The 21,818-nt window shown below is 45.2% G+C and overlaps 1 protein-coding gene and 1 long non-coding RNA gene across 10 annotated transcripts in view; one reads left to right on the plus strand and one right to left on the minus strand.

Annotated features, from left to right (window-relative positions):
• The window catches only part of LOC309357635 (protein CEPU-1), an 816,321-nt gene that overhangs the window by 714,438 nt on the left and 80,065 nt on the right, over positions 1 to 21,818 (minus strand). The gene's annotated exons all lie outside the window — the stretch shown is intronic.
• On the plus strand, positions 19,424 to 20,200 carry LOC309357735. Its single transcript, XR_014163212.1, has 2 exons — positions 19,424 to 19,482; positions 20,054 to 20,200. It is a non-coding gene; the product is annotated as an uncharacterized lncRNA (long non-coding RNA).

A 21,818-nucleotide genomic window follows, 5' to 3' on the forward strand; every position in this document is an offset into this window, starting at 1 on the left:
AATACAACTCATGACAACATGACCACCTTAAACTCCAGATGGATGATTGTCACAGGATTTAATGTATTTAAACAAAGCCATCTAGTTCTCCTATTTTCCATGTGCATTTTCTTTTATAGTGGGGAAGCAGGCTTACAACCCCTGCTCCCAGCAATTTGAGGCAAGGCAGATTTTGAACAAGATATTTACCATGTGATAATTGGGTCCAGAGCCTGGCCTGGCAAGCCCCGAGGACAAAAATAGCTCCAGGGGATTTTGTAGGTTAGGCTAAAACTGTGGCTAATTTGCCTCCGGTCAGGATGAACCCATCTGAGCTAAAAACATTGCTGGCTTTCCCTGTCCCTCATGACACCAACCTGGTTCCATTTGGCACCATCAAATGTCTCCATGCAAGTTGGTACACAGATACACAACTGGATGGAGACAGAGTCACATGTGCCACTAAACTCCACATGCAGTGGGTCAGTAGCTGTCCCTGAGATCACAGCACTGCCTTCCTCAAACATCTGGAATCTCTAGAAATTGGCTTACTGTTCACAGCTACCTCTGCCACCTTAGACTGTTTCCAACCTGCTTTATCAGATCTGTGTTGCGAAATAGCAGCCCAAGAGGGTCTAAGATCTAGCACAGGAGTCGAGAACCACTGACTCTCCAAATGTTGCTGAAGTATAATCAGGGATGCTTTCTCATGGGGGCCAAGCTATGTTGGCCCCCAATATTTTTTTTGAGGGGCTGCCCCCCTCAATGTTCCAAATGATCAGGGGGTGGAAAAGGTTGAGCACAGAGCTGAGCTCGGTGTGGCTTCTGTGGCCAGCTCCTCCTCCTGCTGCTGTTGTAGAAGGGAGCCCCAGCTGCTCCTGAAGTTGCAATGTGAATTTGCCCATGTGAAGTAACTCTTAACCACCACTGCTCCCACATCTGCAGCATAACTTGGTGCTTCTGAATACAACTCCCATCAGCCCGAGCCATTGACCGTGCTTGTTGGGTCTGGTAGGAGTTGTACCACTGGAGGGCGAAAAGTTCCCCATCCCTGATCTATCGGGTCTTTATCTAATTCTCTTTTGGAGCGAGCGAGAGATCTAGGCATCACCCCAAAATACAGGGCTGTCATTGATAAACACCAGTGCCCTTTGCTGTTGTCATGGGGAATTTCTTTACGTTTCTGTGATGGGTTAAGGGGCTGCTTGTGCGTAAATGGCTGAGTTCTCAACTCCTGCAATCAGTTTCTAAACTCTCCCCGTCCGCGGAGCCATAGGCGCATGGCTACCTCAATCACTGGCAGAATCCGTCAGTGGGCGCTTCCGGAATTTGCGCCAACATAGGAGTTCCTTAACGGAAACTCTCCTTTTGGAATCTCTGCGTGACAGTTTCCTGCGCGGAGTGGGCGTCCCCAGCGGAGGTCCTGAAACCTCTCCGCTGTTCTCACTGGAAGTATCTTGGAGCCATCCCTCCGACTGAGTTTCTGCGGGAACTCTCTCTCTCCCCCTGCTGGTTCCTTCCTCAGCATCCGAGGGTCTCCTAGCCTCCTTGAGCCCTTCCACCACCTGACTCTCCGATGGCAGTTCCCTGACAGTTTCCTTAATCCTTGCTCCATATTCTTGATAACAAAGGATTTTTAGGAGGGATGTCACATTACATCACTAGCTTCATATCCAAAAGTAGGAGTGGTATCAGAGAGCAGACCTAGCCCCACGTCTGAGGAAACATCTACCTCAAACTTCCACCCTCCAGATGCACCACGATCAGCCCCAGTCATCACAGTCAACAGTGAGGGATGATGGGGACTGTATCCCAACAAGGCTGAAGGAAGTTAATCTAGTTCCAAGCTCAGACTTCACTCCAAGACAGTGTTTCCCAAACTTGAGCCTCCAGCTGTGTTTGGACTACAACTCCCATCATCCTTAGTTAAAAGGAAGAGTGGTCAGGGATGATGGGAACTGTAGTCCAAAAATACTTGGAGACCCAAGTTTGGGAAACACTGGTGTAGACAATATAAAACTAGATGTATCAATAGAATGACTTGGTATAAGGCAGTTTCATGTGCTCCTGTGCACAAGTCTGGTCAGCTACACTCCATGGGATTTGGGGTGGGGCGTGAATTGGTGCCATTTTGTCCATATCATTTTCAGTCCCAGGGCCGCTTTCCTTTCTGGGCAACCTCCCAGGCTGCTGAAGAATGTGGCCTGGAGACAAGAGAGCATGATCTGGGGAGTGTTGCAGCCTGGGGAGGGTCCCAAGGGCCACACAAACAGCTCTGGGGGGCACATTTGACCTCCATGCCAGAGGGTCATTGTTTTTAGGCCTATTTATCACCACTCATGGAGCTGAACATCTTCAGTTTGCAAAATTTCTCTGAAAGGTACAGGGAGGAGTAGGAGGAGAAGGGGGGGGGAATATCCACGGGAGAGTAAACCACATGAATGGCGTTTAAAAACTGAAAGCTGCTACTTTAATTATGGGCTTTCCATTTTATCACCGATAGCATTTTCTCACACATTCATCAGTAGACCTGGTGATAAATCAATTGTGGCTAGCCAGAAGCTGCAGTCTGGCTCCATCCACTTCTCCTCCCTGAGAGCTCTGGAGCGATTAGTATGCAGCTCAGCACTAACAGACTGTGCATTTCGCATCAGCTTTGGACAAAGCTGGTATCAAGCAGATGCCCCCAGCACCGATTCTAGGCTGCTGGGTTTGGCTGCAGGGGAAAGAGGTGTGGGAAGGGGAAAGACAGATGAGGAAATGGAGAGAACAGACTATCTTAATGCTTTTAAGATGTTGCAACACAATCTCAAAGGTAAGGGGAAGGAAAGAAAGGACATTAAAGTGGGTGTTTTAGAGAAATTCTCGTGGGTATCTTTGGCTGCCTCAATAGTAATAATTGCAAGTGGCTGCTGTGGTGCTTGTGTTCTCCTCCCTAGGGGCTTGCAAAATCTCCCTATGAATATTCCTCTGCCAGAAACTCATCAGATGCCGTCAGGGAAACCATTGCTTTTCAGACATGTGGGTTGGACGGAATCTGCTATATGGAGATTATAATAAAGGGTTATTATAGCCTGGTTTGCATGGAGCATTAAACCAGGTTTTCCGCAAACTTGGGTCTTCAAACTGTTTTTTTGGACTACAACTCCCATCATCCCTAGCTAGCAGAACCAATGGTCAGGGGTGGTGGGAACTGTAGTCCAAAAAGAGCTGGAGACCCAAGTTTAAGGAAACGCTGCATTAAATCATGGCTAAGAGAGGCTGAAATTTATAAACCAGCAATAAACTATGGCTTGCAAGTGGTGTTTGTTCCATGGTTGAGCTGTTGGGCCAGGTGATCAAATTTAAACATAGTTTACTTAACCACAGGTTATAAATCACAGGTTAGTATGCATGGGAATCAGGCTGACAAGGGTTTGATGGGAGAACTTTCAAACACTGAGAATCATCAACATCATATATACTGCATTGCCTGAGACAGACAGACAAGTGTATCCATAGGAGTGACCAGAAGAGGAATGACTGCTGGGAGGACTGCAGAAAGAAGAAATGCCATGTTGGAAGGTATCCCCACCTGCAATAAAACCTGTCTCTCCTGTATTGGTCTCTACAGCCACAGTAGGCACTGTAAATCTCCTACAGTTTGACTTTATCCCTGAAGGTGCATATTTCCATGGTCTCCAGCGATTGTTTCATTGCCCTCAGATCCGTGGAAAACTATGGGGCTGTCTGGGCTCCATGCAATCGGAGAGGGTGAGTCGGAGCCAAACAGTCCATAGCCCTGGTTAACTCCGCATTTCAGCGGGCCACCAGGGAATCAGCTCAAAGGCCATCAACATGGGATAAAACATCCCCTACCACTCTCTGGAAACCATTTGGATGCATTAAGTGGCGGGTCCCACCTCCCTGCAGAGGGGAAGGGTTGCAGAGAAGTCCAGTTGCACCAGGAAGTGATATCTCATCTTTGAATGCATGTGTTATATTTTTAAAAAAATGCAAAAAGGGGGCATAATTGCAGTGCATGTGGGTCCTTTGACCAAAGGTTGTTCCAGAACTAAGCACTTGTACACTTATGAAATTAATGCACACATGTTAATCATATCAACAGTTTCAATGGGCCTATTCTGCACTGGATGCACTTTGGATACAATCTATAACGTTGCATGGATTGCTCTCTATTCAGGACCCTAGCCACTTCCATCACCATCATCCTTGCTGGTTTTTGAAGCAACAGTTATTGGTTCATGGCCACTGAATATCCTCAGGATGTTCTGGGGGTCCCCTTCAGGGTTTTGACCCCTAACATGCACACATGTCTGCTAATAGCTTCCTCTGAGTGGTTCCAATTGTGGCTACATATACAAAGCCCTCACAGGCTGAACATCAGAAAGAGAGAGGATGGTTAGGTTAGAACCCTGATATGCTATTCAGGAAGCTTCTGCCTATTCCCTCCCACTTCCTTTCCATATACAATAACTTGTCCTTCACCATCTGTGGTCCAAAAACCACACAACTCAGCAAAAGCAGCTCTATGTGATTCGGCAGATTGTGGAGCTCAGCTCTCGGTTAACAGGAGCCCCTTGATTGCTAATTGAGGAGACACAACCTTTTCATACATTCATGGCTCTTGTTTGCAGGTGAAAGCCTTTGTTCGAGTGTGCAAAGGCAACAAGGCAGCCTGCAAGACTGTTCCATTGCTAGAAAGCAGAAGCCCATTAAACTCTTCCTGCTGCGGCAGCACTGACCCTTCCATCTGCACTTTTGAGCAACACACTTCTCGCTCGCTCCACAGCCTGTCACCCACTAAACATTACACTGCCTCTTGATCATTCACTTTTAGGTGCAGGCACCCGACAGGAGAGCCAGGGCATGCGAATCATTTACTTCTTAATGTGAATGGCAATCCCAAAAGGGAGAGATGAGTAGAGGCTAGAGAAGAGCAGAAGAAACTCCATAATGTGTGCAGAGGGAGGCAGTAGCCTTAAGCTCTCAGATCTACTTCCACTGTCAGAGGCTCATTGCTGGGAACTGCAGGTGGGGAACATCCTGATGTATTCAGGCTCTGCTTGCAGGCTTCCCACAGGCATCTGGTTGCAACTGTGGAAATAGAGTCCTGGTCCAGATGATGCAGCAAAGCTCCTCTGCAGTGACAGAGGAAGCCTCTCAGGCACCTGGGGCAAACCGCCCATAGGGGTGGGATGCAATTGGTGCCCAAGGGGGCGATCGGCACGGCGATTGGCACCCATTAGGAGTGATTGGCATGGTGATTGGCACCCAGGGGGAGGCGCGGCAATCCACCCAGGGGGGATTTTGTCACCCCCCCCAGGTATGACACCCGGGGTGGACTTCCCCCACTGCCTCCCTTCCTACGCCCCCTGTTCCTCCGACATTCTTCTCTCCAACTTCCAAGGTGCACCGCTGCTAGGGAAGCAGATGGTCCTGTTAGCCTCGCCTTGAAGACCAATCTGACACCATGCTATCCCAAATGCTCTTTATGGCTGCAGCAAAGGTGTGTTTCTCGGTCTGACATTAATTAGGAAGCTTCGGCATCCAGCCTTCTGGCGCTCTGGCCAGCTGAGCCCCTGCCACGCTGAGCCTTTTTTATCTCTTGCTGAGCCTGGGAGATGGAACTCTTGCCCTCCTCTGCAGATGTTGTGAGAGACTCCGAGAGGCTGCAAGGAGCTGTTGCCATAATGACTCTTCTGCTCCAGAAGGCAGGTGGATTGGACACAGAAACAAGGAGGGAGGACAGGGCTAAATGCTCCTTTCTCTTTAATGGGATTCTCTCTCTCATATATATATATATATATAGATATAGATACACACAGAGAGAGACACACATACTGATTGCAACTCTAGCACTTTCTAATGCTCTTCTCTAACTGCAGTACCAGTTGCATTAAGGAACTGTGGCTTTTTGACTGAGGCTAACCTACCTCACAGGGTTGTTGTGGGGATTAAACAAGGGGAGGGAGAAAACCATGTACATCTCCTTGAGCCCCTTGAGGGAAAAGGTTGGATATCAATATAATAAACAAACAAACTCTTGTGGAGTGCAACTCCACTCCCCATGCCACCCTTTCTTCTCACTGCCCTCTGTCACTTCCAAGCCTTCTTCTGCTAGGATTTATTACAAAGAAGCATTATGTTTTGCAGGCTAATAAGGATCCCAGTTAGCAGTATTTGTAACCAAGGTTCAATGGGGTGTGGTCGTGGTAGGAGGAGTCAGAAACTGTTGCAATCAACAGTCCAGTTCCTAAGAGTCTAGCAATACATTTTCCCTTAGGGGAGCAGAGACCAACAATGAGGAGACAAGACAGTTAGGAGGTCACCATAAAGGAGGTTTCCATGGGAAATTTTTGGAGAAGTTGCCAACAGAGATAAGCCTCCACTTCTGCATTTTTAATTAGCCACTATGACCTGTGAAGTAAACAAGACAGCAAATCAATTGGAAACGCAACATTTTCCACAACTGTGAGAGTCCTCTGGAGACAACTGCTTCTCACGGCCAGAGAGTTGCCCTGGCGCCAACCCTTTGCCAGGTCAGAAGTTCCATTTCAAAATTAAATTAATAGCTATAAACATCACTTTGCGCAAGCAAATGCTTGACAGCGGGTCACGTAGCAAATGATGCATCCTACAATTAACTGTGCACACACACACACACACACACACACACAAACGAGTCAGTTTCATGGAAAGGCTTCTGATTGGCTCCACCACAGACCCTATTTTGATATTACACAAGTTTGCATGAGAAATTCACAGTGATCACTGTGATTTGCACAGTGGGATGGAATTTCAAAACTTTTGTAGCAAGTTTTAACTTTTTTACAGTGTTATTGTATGCTTTGATTGCTCTAAACTGCACATATATAATGATATATATAGTCAAATGCTTTTATAAATCAATAAATGGCTCACCGGGCAGGATGCAGTCGCTATGCTAGGATCCCAGCTGATGGGGTGCTGTTGCTGACGGGGAGTGGGAAGGGACAAGGGAATGGGGATGTCAGTGTTCTGCAAACACACTGGTGGGGAGGCTTGCATTGTGTTTGCACCACGCCAATCCAAGCCATTGGAGTGCTTCTGCTCTACCTAGTGAGCCACTTCTGGTTACAACTTCTGGCCACCCTACAGTCCTCAAAACTGCTTCAAAGGGGACCCAGCTTGAAACAGTTCTGGGAAGAGGAGCTAATTTGAGAGATGGCAAGAGATTTTCTGCACCAGTTCAGCAAGTTTCCAGAATTCTTTCAAACTGAAGTTCGAAAGCTCAGTAAGTTTCCAGAATTCTTTCAAAACTATTTTTCTGTAGAGAGGGATGCTGGAGCCTATACAAGAATGCAGAATTGTGCCACTTTTGGTTTCTTATTTATGCCATCTTCAGTTCTGTTTGCCACATTTCTTATATCCCTTCAGGAAGTGTGGATTTGTGAGGTTTGCATTAAAATGCAAACCAAATCAAATTCATCTCCCATCCCAAAGTCTGTGTGTCAGCAATAAGTGCTAGGAAACATGAATGCGGAATTTTAAAGAGAGAGAATAAATGCTGCATTAGTATTTAACAATTACATAATTCATTTATACTATTTTAATTATACAATCGGAGGCACACAAAGATGCAACCGAATCAATTTTAAAGGGGAGTCATAGAATCGTAAAGGGACACTAAGGGTCATCTAGTCCAACCCCCTGCAATGCAGGAATTACAGCTAAATAATCCTTGACTGATGGCCATTCAAACTCCGCTTAAAAACCTCCAATAAAGGTGAGTCCTTCTGAGGGAGTCTAATCCACATGATGTCGGGAGTGGGTGCCATCTTGTTCTTTGCCGTGGGCAGCAAAATGTCCTGGGCTAGCACTGGCCTACATGCTTTAGTTCCCCCCTTTTTATGACCTTAAAACTAGAAACATTGTTTTTTTAAGAAAAGGTCAGATTTCCAGGATGCTCAATGCTTCATCCAGTACTCCATCTCAATGGATTCTGCTCAACACCAGTCATGCTCACCAGACCCACTGGAATCAAATGGCATGGCTAACTCTATTCTATTAATCTCAATGGGTCTACTCTGAGTAGAGGTGAGCTGGATACAGCCCACAACTTGCATATTACCAGACCTTCTTACTTCACTCCCAAAGGTGCATTCCTCCATTGTTTTCTGAGACAGACGGATCCCAAACTTCAGTAGTACGTACTGATGGTTTTACAGTGCATCTGTTAATTGACTGTTTGTTTGGTTTTTTTGCTGTTGCTTAGAGATTTCTATATATATTAAGTGGCACAGAAATTGCCTTGGATAATTAAAAAAAAGCATTTTTTAAAAAATCACAAGCACAGCTTGGCTTGCAACCTGTTTTGATGACAGATTAATTCCTTGTCGACTGCAAACTCGCAACAACGCCTTGCAGTACGGAACCATTTCATGTCAAATGGAACAGGGGGGACCCAAAGTCTGCCTGAAGAACGGTTCATTCCAGTTCCCACCCTCTCTTCTTCTCGCACATGTCGGCCTGCCTTGGAATGGCTGTGGTGGTAGGGGGAGACCTCGTCACTGCAGTAAACAGCCAAGATTTTGAAGCTGCCCAGGAAGCAATGTAGGCCATTAAAGTCGGGGCTGCTTCCTTGGAGGACTCAAGTCTCTAACTGCTCTTTAATTATTCAATGGCTATAAAAAACACCTTGAGATCAACCATTAATAGGACAGGGGAAGCTTACGACTTGAAGTAGCTCTTGCTACATCTTTATCTCCTGCCGCTCTATCTCAGGGATGAAAGGATCTCTCGATTAGGCAAAGCATTGGTATTATTAGATTTCCTTAGAGCCCTAACACAGAGATATTAGATTATTACTGCAGATACATTTCTAAGGCACTCATCACTGGAGTATCTGGGTACCAATTACAGAGATTTAGAGATCTTTCGTCTCTTTTTCACTAGAGATGGGGAGGGAGACACACTTTCTCTCTTCCCCTTCTCAACTCAGCCCAAGTCTTTCCAGCTACCCTTTCCACTCATAATTATAATAAATTGTCTATTAACACAGCACCATAGAGTTAATGGACCTCTGCAGGAGTAACATCAGCAAGGAGAGGTTCCTGGACACAAAGAGCTTGAAAATGAAAGTTTTAACTAGAGGGGATACAAAAGAGGGAGGGGAAAGAGACTAGGGTAGCCTAGGAAAACAGAGAAAAGGCAGTTGCACACACATAGGCTTGGTTAATAAATAATAATAATAATAATAATAATAATAATAATAATAATAACTGGCTACAGTTGGGTAAAGGTGATGGGGTTAAGCCAATGCATTCACAGAGAAGGTAAGGGGTGGGGTTTTTTGGGGGGGTATCTGAAAAGTGATTGGGTGAGCAGAGTACCAGGCAAAAAGAGGGGGTAAAGAGAACAAGTGCAGAGCATGAAAGCTTTGGGCAGCTGAGAATCTTGGCGTTGCAAGGACAAGGCCATTTGAAGAGTACAAAACACAGGAATCTGGCTATCCACAGTGAGAAAAGATGCTGTATTAGAAGGACCATTGGCCTGATCCATCAGGTTCTTCTCAAGTTCTTAAGAAGTAAGAGGAGAAAGGAAGAAATGCTTGGGAAGAACCAACACCCCAGATTTTGTACTGAATATCAAGACAGATGGAAAACTGAAGATCACATGGCATCAGGATAGGGATATGCCAAAATGCCTATTTTCAGCCCGTGACAAGCTTTCCAAACTTCACTTACGAGCACCTGCTCTGCCACCTGAGGAGAAATGGGAATGTGTTGCTCCGTGTCCCCACCTCCAGTGTGTGCCAGAACGTCGTCATCCCCAACCGCCTCTTCACCAAACTCAGCAAGAGGGGGAATGTTCCACAATGCTTTCATGCTTGTCTTTTCTGCCTCAGGGGTGGGCAAGATGAGCAAGAGAGGGGCATTCCACAAGATGGCACTTGTCTTCTCTGCCACAGGGGCAGGGAAGGCAAACAGCAGTGCCATGTGCTGGAATGCTCCCAGCGAGAGGGGGCATTCCAATGGCAGTGGAAATGGTGGGGCAGGCGGAGCACCCCACTTGAACTTTTGCCGCCTGAGGCAGCTGCTTCATTCCGGCTCATGGGCGGGCCAGCTATGCTTATGAGTCTGCTCTGAATCATAACCATCATAAAAATTCTGAATTGCCTTTTATTTATTATTTATTTCACAAAATCTAAATGCATCTTGATTGGAAAACAAAAACAACAAAAAAAACAGCTCTCAAAGTAGTGTCACATGTGTGCCAAGGCAATTTACAAATATACCACAGAACAGCATGTCAAATAGTTTTCCAAACTGTACAAAAGCAGCAGCAACAACTGAAGACAGGTTTTAAAACTGTATTGTTTTAACAGAATATCTAAGTCAGGTAACTCCATGAAAATTTGCAGTTCTATTTGCCTTTCATCTCAATGTCTGAATGCATTTTGTACTAAAATGCACACCCACACCTTTGGGACAGTTTTGGAGCTGGGAACTGCATTGCAAAATTTGGGAAAGTGCAAGAAAACCCAAACAGCAACATTCCGATCTGCATACAATTTGGTGAGGTGAGTATTAGGTCAGTTTGCTTGAAAATTCAGACTGAACGACATTCATCTTCCTCCTCCCTGTTTGAGCACAGAGAAAGAATGGTTTAAGTATGCCTGGAGGTGAGAGGACAGATGATCGCAGAAAGCCTGAGGTAATAACCGGATATGTTTCAGCTGGTGAACTACTCCTCTGTTTTAAAATCAACACATCCAGCGCAGCATAGAGAGTTGATGGGAACCAAGAGGAAGGAAGTTTGGATGTGCAAATGAATGCAATAACATGCCTGAAGTGGGACCCCACAAAATGTAGGATTTGTTATTTAGGGAACAGATCTTTGACCTATATTCTTTTTCATAAGTAAAGTTACTGTTATCAAGGGCTGCAAGCCTCAGATCCACTGACCTCCAAAATATTGTGACTGCAATTAATATACCTTCTTGCAAAGGAGACAAAGCTTTCAACCCACCAAGACATTCACACAAGATTCATGTTTCCCATTTGTTGGTGTAAGGGTTGCATAGGACAGAACATAACCACTATACAAATATGACTTATACTAAGTGTTTTTCAAGCTGTATAGGGCAATATAACAATGCTTCCATTCCATGATACTATGCCATGCCTTCCTCTGTGGCAATATCTTGCAGAGGATGCGTTATTGGGCTTCATCCAAACACCCTTCACATACCCTTTATTCCTTTACTTATAGAGACTCTACACACACACACAGTGCTAATCTTGCCCATGAACTGCTACAGAGCAACTCTAATACTGCCATCGCTGGCTGAGCCGATGAGAAAAAATAAAAATTTAAGCACATAATCTGTTGGCGCAGATGTATAAGCACAGAGACAACAATTTCCCCAAATATTCCAGGGCGCAATTGTTTCCTGCTCTCCTCTCCATTCTCAAGCACCTCTCAGCTTGACACACTCTGAATCCCAAAAGGCAATGTGCCTTGAATTCCATTTTGTTCCTTTGGTTTATTTATTATCCTTTCTGTTTGAACTTCCACCTCCTTCTGCAGAGGGAGCAAGAGAAGAGATAAAAACAGCAGCAGCCTCAAAAAGGTACAAGGGCAGAGACAAACCTAATAATACGTGACAAAGAAAAGGGCATTTTCTCAAAGATACTTAAATCCAACATGGATTGAGATAAACTTTGAACCAGCTGGTTGAACACAGCAGCACAAGGGTGGGATACAGAAGGGCTGAGTTAGCCCTAAAACAACCCATGCAATTGTGCCTGCTTCAAAAGTGGGAAAGGGTATGAAACCAAGCCTTATGACTGACTTTCTATAACTGTGTTAACCTCAACCCAACTCACTTGGACCTAGAGATGGGTATCCAGTCAAACCTTGGTTGTTGTTTGAGTGCAAATTTACCCCATTATACATACCGTAATTTTCGCTCAATAACACAGTTTTTTCCTCCTAGAAAGTAAGGGGAAATGTCTGTGCGTGTTATGGAGCGAATGCCTATGGATGGCAGGGGAATCTGCTGCAGTCGTGAGCAGTCCGTGGCTTGCTTTGAAACAGCAAAGCGGGTGTAAGCGGCTCCTGTCAGCGAGCCAAGCCGGGGAGGAGGGAGAGAAGCAGAGCGGGAGAGGAGAGGAGCCGCTTACATGAGTGTAAGCGGCTCCTGCCTGGTTGGCTGCTTTAAAACAACCCCATGCTCTATGTCCCTCTCTCCTCCGAGCCAGGGAGGAGGGAGAGAAGCAGAGCCGGGTTGGCTGCTTTAAAACAACCCCGTGCTCTCTGACCCTGCCTGCAGTTTTTTGCTGTCCGATTTTGGATTAGCCACTGTAGGGGCTGTGTGTGTGTGTGTGCTTGAGCTATCGTTCTCCTCCTGCTGCTTCCCGTTCACTCTCCCAGCGCCCCTGTGCTCTCCCAGCGTCCCTGCGACTTTAGGATTGATACTCTGTGTGTCTCTGTGTGAGAGCGCACTCCAAGAGAAGGATCGTTCTCCTTCTCTTGCTTCCCGTTCACTCCCCCAGCGCTCCTGCGACTTCCAGCGTCCCTGCGACTTTAGGGCAACTTTAGCATGGATCCACATGGATCCTCAGGATTTTTGCATTGGGCTACCCCAAACTCACCGTCAGATCACATGTCTGTGGCCACAGCATGAACCACAAAAATCATACATCCACTATTTCATTTAGAATATTTTTTTCTTGTTTTCCTCCTCTAAAAACTACGTGCGTGTTATGGTCGGGTGCGTGTTATACAGCGAAAAATATGGTATTTTCTATGCAGTTTTGCCTTACATACTTTTTGCAATGCAATTTGCCCTCCTATAATGAACCTTTGTGTTATTTTCACCAATATATGCACACTTTGCCCTACTATATATGCATTTTTGCATACAAGACATGGCTGGAGAGCTGCATTGCAAAATTCAGATGTTTGACTTTCAAAGGATTGCTGCGTTTCAGTTCATGTGTTGTTTCACAAAGTGCAAATTAGATGGGCTTGCCTTTAAATGCTAACTGAATTTATTTCCTCATCCAACCCTACTTGGACCTGACCTATCTGACTAGACCTGACTTTTCATAACACAGGAAGGCAATTCCCATATCATCTCAGTAGGTATATTAATTGAATTCTATGAATTGATGAAATTAGTTGTTACTCCACAGGGAGAAAAGATAATATAAACCAGCAAGGATGGTGACTGTATGAGTTGCTAATCACTCTCTTCCCCCAGCCCTCCATTTCAGGCAATGCTAGTGTTCCTTAGAAGCTTCCCGGGGATAATGCAATGAGAAAGAGCTTTGCCTGCGGCTATCAACATGCCACTATAATGGGCAACCAGGACTAAGTGTCTACATTCACACCATACCCTTAAAGCACAGTGATGGCACTGTAAACAGTCGTGGCTCCCCCAAAGAATTTGGGGAGCTGTTGTAGGACTACAAGAAGTTTTGTAAGGAGAACTATATGAAATATTGCAGAAAAGATTTATGAGAATGAATTTTAAGTTATGGATTATAAAAAAGTAATACAGGATACCTAGGGTTAAGTACTTAATTCGTTCCGGAGGTCCGTTATTAACCTGAAACTGTTCTTAACCTGAAGCACCACTTTAGCTAATGGGACCTCCTGCTGCCACCGCGCCACCAGAGCACGATTTCTGTTCTCATCCTGAAGCAAAGTTCTTAACCTAAGGTACTATTTCTGGGTTAGCGGAGTCTGGAACCTGAAGCGTATGTAACCTGAAGCATATGTAACCCAAGGTACCACTGTAGTTAGGATAACAAATGTAAGATTAAGAGATGAGGTTGGAAAATCATTAGACGTGGCTGATGGAAGCCTCAGGCTAAAATACCCAAAATGTTGTATAAGATGAGATGAGATGTTCTGTTTGGAAAATATATGTAAAAACTAATAAAAATGTATATTTAAAAAAACAAAGGATTTGGGGAGCTGTAGTTCATTAAAGGTGCTGTGAGTTGTCCGGAGACGCCTATTTCCGTCCCAGAGCTAAAATTCTCTGAGTTCCCTGGGAAGAGAGAAGTGCCAAACCACTCCAGGAGCTAGAGCTCTGGGACGGGAATGGAGGGTCTCCTAAGAACTCACAGCACCCTTAACAAACCACAGCTCCAAAGATTCTTGGGGGAAGCCACAATGGCTTAAAGGGGTATCATGGTTTTAAAGGTATGATGTGAATGTGGCCAGTGTTGGGCATAATCTTGAGGGGGGTGAGGAATTCTGAGCTCAGAAGGATCAAATAGGCCTAGTCACTGTGACCAACATCCTACAATAAAGGAATGTCCATCCTAGAAGATCAAACCCTCCAAGTATTTTCCAGGGAAAGTCCCAGATTTACAACAGCCATCTGCTGTTTCTAATTTGATCCCAGAATGTCCTGCTTTTCCTTAGGCTGTACCTTTTTTCATCGGAGAAATGTTGGAGGGTATGGAGTTATGCAACCTCTGAGCCAAGGAAATAAGTAAATATGCAACATTTAGAAGACATCTGATGGCATTCTTGTACAGTTGTACCTTGGGTCTCAAATGCCTTGTGACTCAAACATTTTGGCTCCTGAATGCCACAAACCCAGAAGTTTTCGTGTCTGATGCAGCTTCCAATTGAGTGCCGAGCAGGAAGCTCCTGCAGGCAATTGGAAGCAGTACCTTGGTTTTTGAACATTTTTGGAAGTTGAATGAATTTCCAGAAAATATTCTGTCTGAGAACCAAGGTATGAAACTTTTTAAATATTTAATTGTTGTGGCAACCCAGTGAGGCATCAATAATAAAATTATTAATATCATTATTATGGAGTAGGACATCCCTATTTTCATTGGAGAAATGTTGGAAGATGCCCCTACTTACATTCTGCAAGCAAGATGGCAGGTCTACAGAGCTCCCTCAACAAATGTGTTCATTTAAAAGCATCCCCCCCCTTCCTCTCTCTCTCTCTCTCTTTCTCTCTCTCTCTCATGCCAAGATGGTTTAGAAAGCCCTGCTCTGTCAAAACAAGATCCTCTAGTCGATCATTCCTACATCACCTTCTGGCCTTCAATTCACTTAAACCTAGAACAGTCGTGTTTGAGCAGGGAGTCATCTCTGCCACATTCCTTCGCCTCCCTTTCCAAGCACACAGTCAGACTGCAAGGATATTAACATGGATAGCAGAGCCTGTCAGGCAGCCTGACAACAGCGAGATTTTATTAGCGTCAAAAGGAGGAGCGGAAAGTGGGGAGCGGGGTGGGGTGGGGAGAAAAACACCTCCTGGAGCCCCCCTGAGGAACTCCCCTCCAGTTCATTCATATTCTACAAGTCTCACACAACCTTCAGTGGATGCCAGGTGCAATAAAGGAAAGTTTGCCACTGAGCCTGATGGCAGAACAGCCCCCGAGGCCCTCCTCACACTGCCTCCAGGCACAGAGTAACTCTGGCTGGCTTTGGCGAACCAGGTCCTCACCTCCTGGCAGACAAGAAAGCACACTCAGATCCTTTCTTCTTCATCGCCTGGGGCTGGAGGCGGCTGGAAGAAAAAGGGAGAGGAATGAAAGGGAGAAGGACAGGGGCAGGCAGCGAGAACCACATTCCAGAAATCCATAGCTGCTAATTGATTCGGAGTTTCGTTTTCTTCCTTCGCCTTCTCTGAGTCGACCCTTTGCGTGTCACGCCTCGGGACGTCCTTTCCCCCTTTCCCGTCAGTGCAACAGAGGAAGGCACCGCCAGCCTCAGAGAAGCCCTTAGCCGATTAAGAGAGTCCCCACTTGGCATTCTGCGTACACAAATGCTCAATCTGCACGCGGCGGCGAAGAGTATTTCTGCTCCCTTCTCTCTTCGCAGCGTCTGTGCCTTCCCCTTGAATAAATCAATACGAACGTAGCCCCAAGCCTCAAACAGAGAAAGAGATTGCTTTCACCTTCAGCCGGAGACCCCAGGGTGAAGGGGCTGGTGGAAATGTGTGGAGGCAGCCTGAATAAACCCAGCCAAAATTAAAAGGAACCTGTGCGGGTTCCTTTTACTTATTTATTACTTATCTGCTGCTTACAGGAACACAAAGCAAATAGAGAGATACTCTGGACTGGCACGTGGGAGACAGGCTGCAACAGTTCTGTTTGCTTCTCCGGAGCTGCAACACTGCCTGCATGCTGCGTGGACCAGAGCTCCATGAGATTAATGCATTAGTTAGTGCACCTTTTTTAATAGATTTTGTCTTCTGTGCCACAATTTCAAAGCTGCTAAGGATGATTCCAGAACATGAAAAGAAGAAGATTCCTGGGTTCTTGTAGCCCTTTAAGATTGAGACTGTCTTCATCCTACAGATTACTTTTAGTCTCCTTTTCAAAGAATTTCAAATTATTTAAAGCTTAGCAGTCTGACACAAAGTGTAAAGCAATGGCAACCACAAAAGGCTATAAACTCCAAGCTAGCCAAAAGAGAGCAATAAGAAGGTTCAGGGCAGCCTGATTACAAACATTTCAAAAACTGCCCATGTTGGGAGTCAAAGGCCTGCAAAAAAAGGGAGTCCTGGGTGTCCACTTAAACATGGGATAATTCTTGGCCTCGAAGACCCTTCCAAAGATCATGTTCCACTTTTTGTGCCTCCACTGATAAGGTCCCAAATACCCACAATGCTAGCCGGGTGGCCATTCAGCAATGTGGCCATGGTTGCAGTGGCAAGGCCAGGCTGGGCTCTGGGGCTCAGAGACCCCCAGTGGCAGGCAGGGCAGGACAGGGATTCGCACCCCTCAAAATTGATTCGTGACCCCTCAAAATTGTGCACCCAGGGCTACAGCCCCTCTTTCCCCCTCACACTACACCTCTGCAAGTGCAGGACCCCAAAGAGAGAAACACTCTTGCTCTTACACACATACACACATGCACAAATACCCATCTACCTCTGTTCATACTTCTCTAAATGGTCTCCACTTAGATTTAGAGAAGACCATTAGGATGGTGCAAAACCTGTCCCCTTATCACTATGCATTTTTCCACCCTGGCATACTGCTATTTCCTATTTGGAGCATTTATCCTGCCGATGTGGGATTTTTGGGACCACATGCTGCTGCTGCTGCTGCTGCTTCTTCTTCTTCTTCTTCTTCTTCTTCTTCTTCTTCTTCTTCTTCTTCTTCTTCTTCTTCTTCTTCTTCTTCTTCTTCGTAGATACAAAACACTGTATACATATTATGTACAATTGTACATTATATCCACCCCTGCAAATAGCGACTCAGAGTTCCTGCTTCCTTTCTCAGTGTCAAGAAGATAACTCTCTTTTTTCTCTGGCGCCTGTAATACTGCTAATGTCAGATGTCAGGGAAAACTACATGCCCTAGGCTCCTGGCACTTGTAATATGACATAAATGCATTGCAGACACCAAGGAAGCAGAGAGAATCCTCCAAGGCTTCCCATACCTTTCAATGACGAAAGTTGTTCCAGTACCAGCTGCCAGCAGCCAAGACGTTTGGGAGGCTCATAGACTGGGCCAGTACGTATGAGTCTTTAAAAAAGGGAGTGACCTTCTACACTTCTACTTAATAATTGCTGGCACCCACTCAGAATGAAACCCTTTATTAGCCAGAGTACTAGCATAACACATGTGCTGTTGACTTAACTCTGCACTGCCCACGAACCTAGGGAGTCAAGTACTTGGTCCACCTAGCTCAGTTTTAGCAGGGGTGGAGGAAGGAGAATGCAGTAGGTGCAGGCCACCCCCGGTGTCATCACTGAGGGGGGGGGTGACAAAATGCAGGGCGGCACTCACCACGGGGCCTGCAGCGCGCCCGAGCCACGCGTCTCTCCTGGGAGACGGGCTGCCCACTGTCTCCCCCCCCCCCAGCTGTAGGGTGGCTGAGTGGGAGGAGGTAGGCAGACTCTGGAGGCCCCGCAATGCACCCCACCCTCAGTTCGCGCCCCCCAGGTGCCCGTGCGCCTTCCTCCGCCGTTGAGTATTAGGACTATTTTTTAAGCCAGAACTCACCAGAATTGAGTTACTCCTAGGTGGGCACCATTGCCATCATAAGAGAACAAGGGAAGTGTTTATGGTGAGTTCCAGCACCTCCTTTTCCCCAGAAAAATAGCACCGCTCAGTATTGCCCACACCAAGAGGCAGCAATTCCCGCCTGACAGGGAGACATTGAAGATTGAAACTGGGCCCTTCTGCATGCAGAGCTGAGGCCCCACCTCTGAACTATAGTGTGCTCCTCATTGTCCATTGTGCAGATGATCCATCCAATTTGACCATGGAGTCAGCGACAACATCCACAAGCTGGCTGCCTTATCAGGACACTTATCCCCAGCTGGAAATGTGTGCTATTTGCAAGAAATTATGGATACTCACTGCTTCTCATCCAACACATGGTGCAAAGTCTGATACAGACATCTGCCAAGAAATACCTTGTCTTCTCCAGGCAAAGCATTAAAATCTAAAAATAGAGCATCTCCCCTCCTCCCATCCCTACCTTCTCCCACCCAATTATAAAGTTTGACACTATCTGTTAGCATTCTTTTCTGTTGGCATAAACCCAGGCACAAACACAGAGAAATTAATAATAATTGTTGCGTCGAAAAGAAAAAGGATAAAAAAAGAGGATGCAATCAGGACGCAGAACAGAAAGCAACACAAACAAATGGTATTTATCCTCCCATACGATCCTCTCTCTTTCCTCCCCCGTTCCCAAGGGACAGCGATGATAATGCTGGTGAAACAGATGAATCAGGGCTAATGTGAGGATTAGGAATGGATTCCAAAGCCCCAGCCCAGCCTGGAAGAGAAAGCGGACTCTTAATTGAAATCAGAGCTGGGATTTTGAAGCCTCTACAGAGTTAGGTTACGTCTACCGGGGCCATGCAGACAGAGAGAATATGAATGGCGTCTCTTTTCAGGAGGGCCCAAGAAGGGGATGGGGAAAGCTTTTTTAAAACATCCATTTGCACAGAAGCACACTTGACTGGAGGACAGACAATAGCTGGGGAAGGAACCGTAATACTTATCTTTGCTCAAAATGTGCGTCGGCAGGGGTGTGGAACTGGATGTAGGGAAGGCAAGCTCCTCGTCTCCCCCACCAGCCATGGGCAAAGGATAACAGGTGGATGGGACCATCCACCTGTCAATCACCTGATGCCATGGTGAACGCTGGGGCTCGCAACCTTCTCTTTTTGAAGTCAGGTTTGAGGCAGATGGGCATGGTTCGGCCAAAACAGCTTCACAATCCCATGGGGAGGCCTGTTGGGCTCCCCACCTTGATGTACACAGTCATTTCTTTTACCCTGCTCTTGTATCTGATCAAAAAAGATTTCTGAAACACCATAAAACCTGGCAGAACTTGAATAAATCAATGGGATGTCGAAGTGACTGGGTACACCATGGAGGACAACGGTTCTGCCACCACAACCTGTGTGACCAAAACAATAGGGCATTCTGCAAGCCACATATGGCTGTCTATTGGAAGCTCCTGGTTTTGCCGCCTACCTGAGCCTGCAAGAGAGAAAGAGAAAGGGTGGGGCAGTAGCTGCATTTAACTCCTTGACAACCAATAGGAGATGCCATGGCAAATCTCTGCCCATGTTTTGCAGCTAATTATACCCTAACCCAGGAGTTTGTGGCCCTCCACATGTACTTGGATTGCCATTCCCATAATGCCTGACCACTGGCCATGCTAGCTGGGGCTGATGGCAGCTGGAGTCCCAAAACTTCTGGAGGCTCTCATTTTTACCAATGAGCTAAACTTTATGCACAGCTGAGTGCTCTAAGCTTTCTACCTCTGAATGTTAAGCCCCACTGTGTCCAAAATGGGGCTTCTTCCAAGGTAAATTCATATAGGCCTTTGGCCTTAACGGATTAATCCACTTATTAAAGCTTTGAGCTCTACTTTTTACTGCTATAATGATTTGCTGCACTATCCTTCTCCCACTCTCTCTTAATCCTGTTATTTTATTATGGTATTTGACAGATCTACATTTGAATAAACAAATAGAAATCATATTAAATTTCTCCTGTGCCACAATATTTTTTATCACACAGTACTGGTAGAATCCAGAGTTATTTTCAATTAAATTCTGTCATTACAGGTCGAGAGAACAGAGAAGTTGAAGATGATAAGAAGGGAGAATTTCCTCATTGGAGTTATGACAAGACTCAGAAAAATTTGCATGATTTTAAAAGATGAAATATGATGATTGGTCAACAAATTTAATAAAGCATTTGCCATTATTTGATTGGGTCTGGTCTTGTACGGGCTGCATTTGTCTTTATGGATTGCTTCTGCCTGCTCTTTTATGAGAATTATTCTATTATCTCCACTCTTGTTTATTTTCCTGTAATTATACTGAAGGAAATCAATTAATATATATTTTTTTAGTTCATCAAAACTGCCAACCATCCTTCCAAAGGTTTTTTACTCCCACTTTTTTTTTAAGGAAATGCAACTTTACAGTAAAACAACTTGTATTCCAACTTGTATGTCCACACTGTTTAGAAATATTGTTGTCATGATTTTCTTGGTTGTACTTGAAAATCATTTAAAAACAACAACAGTGGAGTGAAATAGCATGGGGGAAAGATAATAAAAAATGGGGGAGTGACTGTTTCTTACCCACCCAATATCCAACATGGTGTAAGGAAGAATTGGGGGCAGAGGTGATCGGAGTGACCATATTCTGCTTCTTCCATGCAAGCTGGATTTCTTCTCATATAAAACTACTTCTTGCACATATAAAACAAAGGGAAGGCGCATTGTAGTGACTAATACTGTGATCCAAGAGGGAGTCTCAGGTTGAAATCTCACCCCAGCTCTCTAAGTGACCTTATATACTTCAGGTTCTCCAGTGGGGACCAATAAGAAAGAGGAATCCAAATGAGCTTTAATATAGGAATAGGAAACATATGCTCCTCCATAAGAACATAAAAAGAGCCACGTTAGATCAGGTCAATGAACCATCTAGTGTAGCATCCTGTTCTCACAATAGCCCACCAGATACCTATGGAAAACTCACAAGGAGACCTGAGCACAACAGTAATCTCCCCTCCAGTGGGTTCCAGCAACTGGTATTCAGAAGCATTATTGTCTCCAGTGCTGGAGACAGAGCATATCATGGCTACCAACCATTGATGATCTCCTCCTCCTTGTGTTTGTCCAGTCTTCTTTTAAAGCTAGGAATCTGTCCAATCCTCTCTTAAAGTTTGATTTAGGTTAGTCAGGTTGGGTATATGGTTATTAACTACTGGAAGAAGAGCAAGTTACACTGGGAGAGAGTGGAATTTGCAAGATGCCATCTACAAGAATCAACCAGGGCACTGTAGCTTAACGATGGAGGGTTAAAACTACATGACTGGCTACTGACGAAAGAGGAGTGGCAGATGAAATTAATGGACTATGCAGTACTGGATAAGATGACAGGGAGAATTTGAAACCGGCAGGACCAGAAATTCTTGAAAGATTGGAGTAAATATGTGAACTATTTGAAAAACAATTGTAATCAATTGACTACGCTTGTAGGATTACAAGAAATTCTGTAAGGAGAACTATATGAAATATTGCAGGGAAATTTATGAGAATGGATTTTAAGTTATGGACTCTTAAAAGTAATAGTGAAAATAATGAAAGGCAAGGCTAAGTGATGAAGGTTGAAAATCCTTAGACGTGGTTGATGGAAGTCCTAGGCTTATAGCCAAAATGTTGTATAAGATGAGAGGAGATGTTATGTTTTGTTTGGAAAATATATAAAAAAACTAATAAAAATATATTTAAAATCAACAACTACAACAACAACTTGAGCCAGCTCTTATGGATTCAGTTACATTTTCAGATTCAAGCATCATTTGTGTGGGGTGTTT

The sequence above is a fragment of the Podarcis melisellensis genome (assembly GCF_964234715.1).
Source record: "Podarcis melisellensis genome assembly, chromosome: 15".
Classification (NCBI taxonomy): Eukaryota; Metazoa; Chordata; class Lepidosauria; order Squamata; family Lacertidae; genus Podarcis; species Podarcis melisellensis.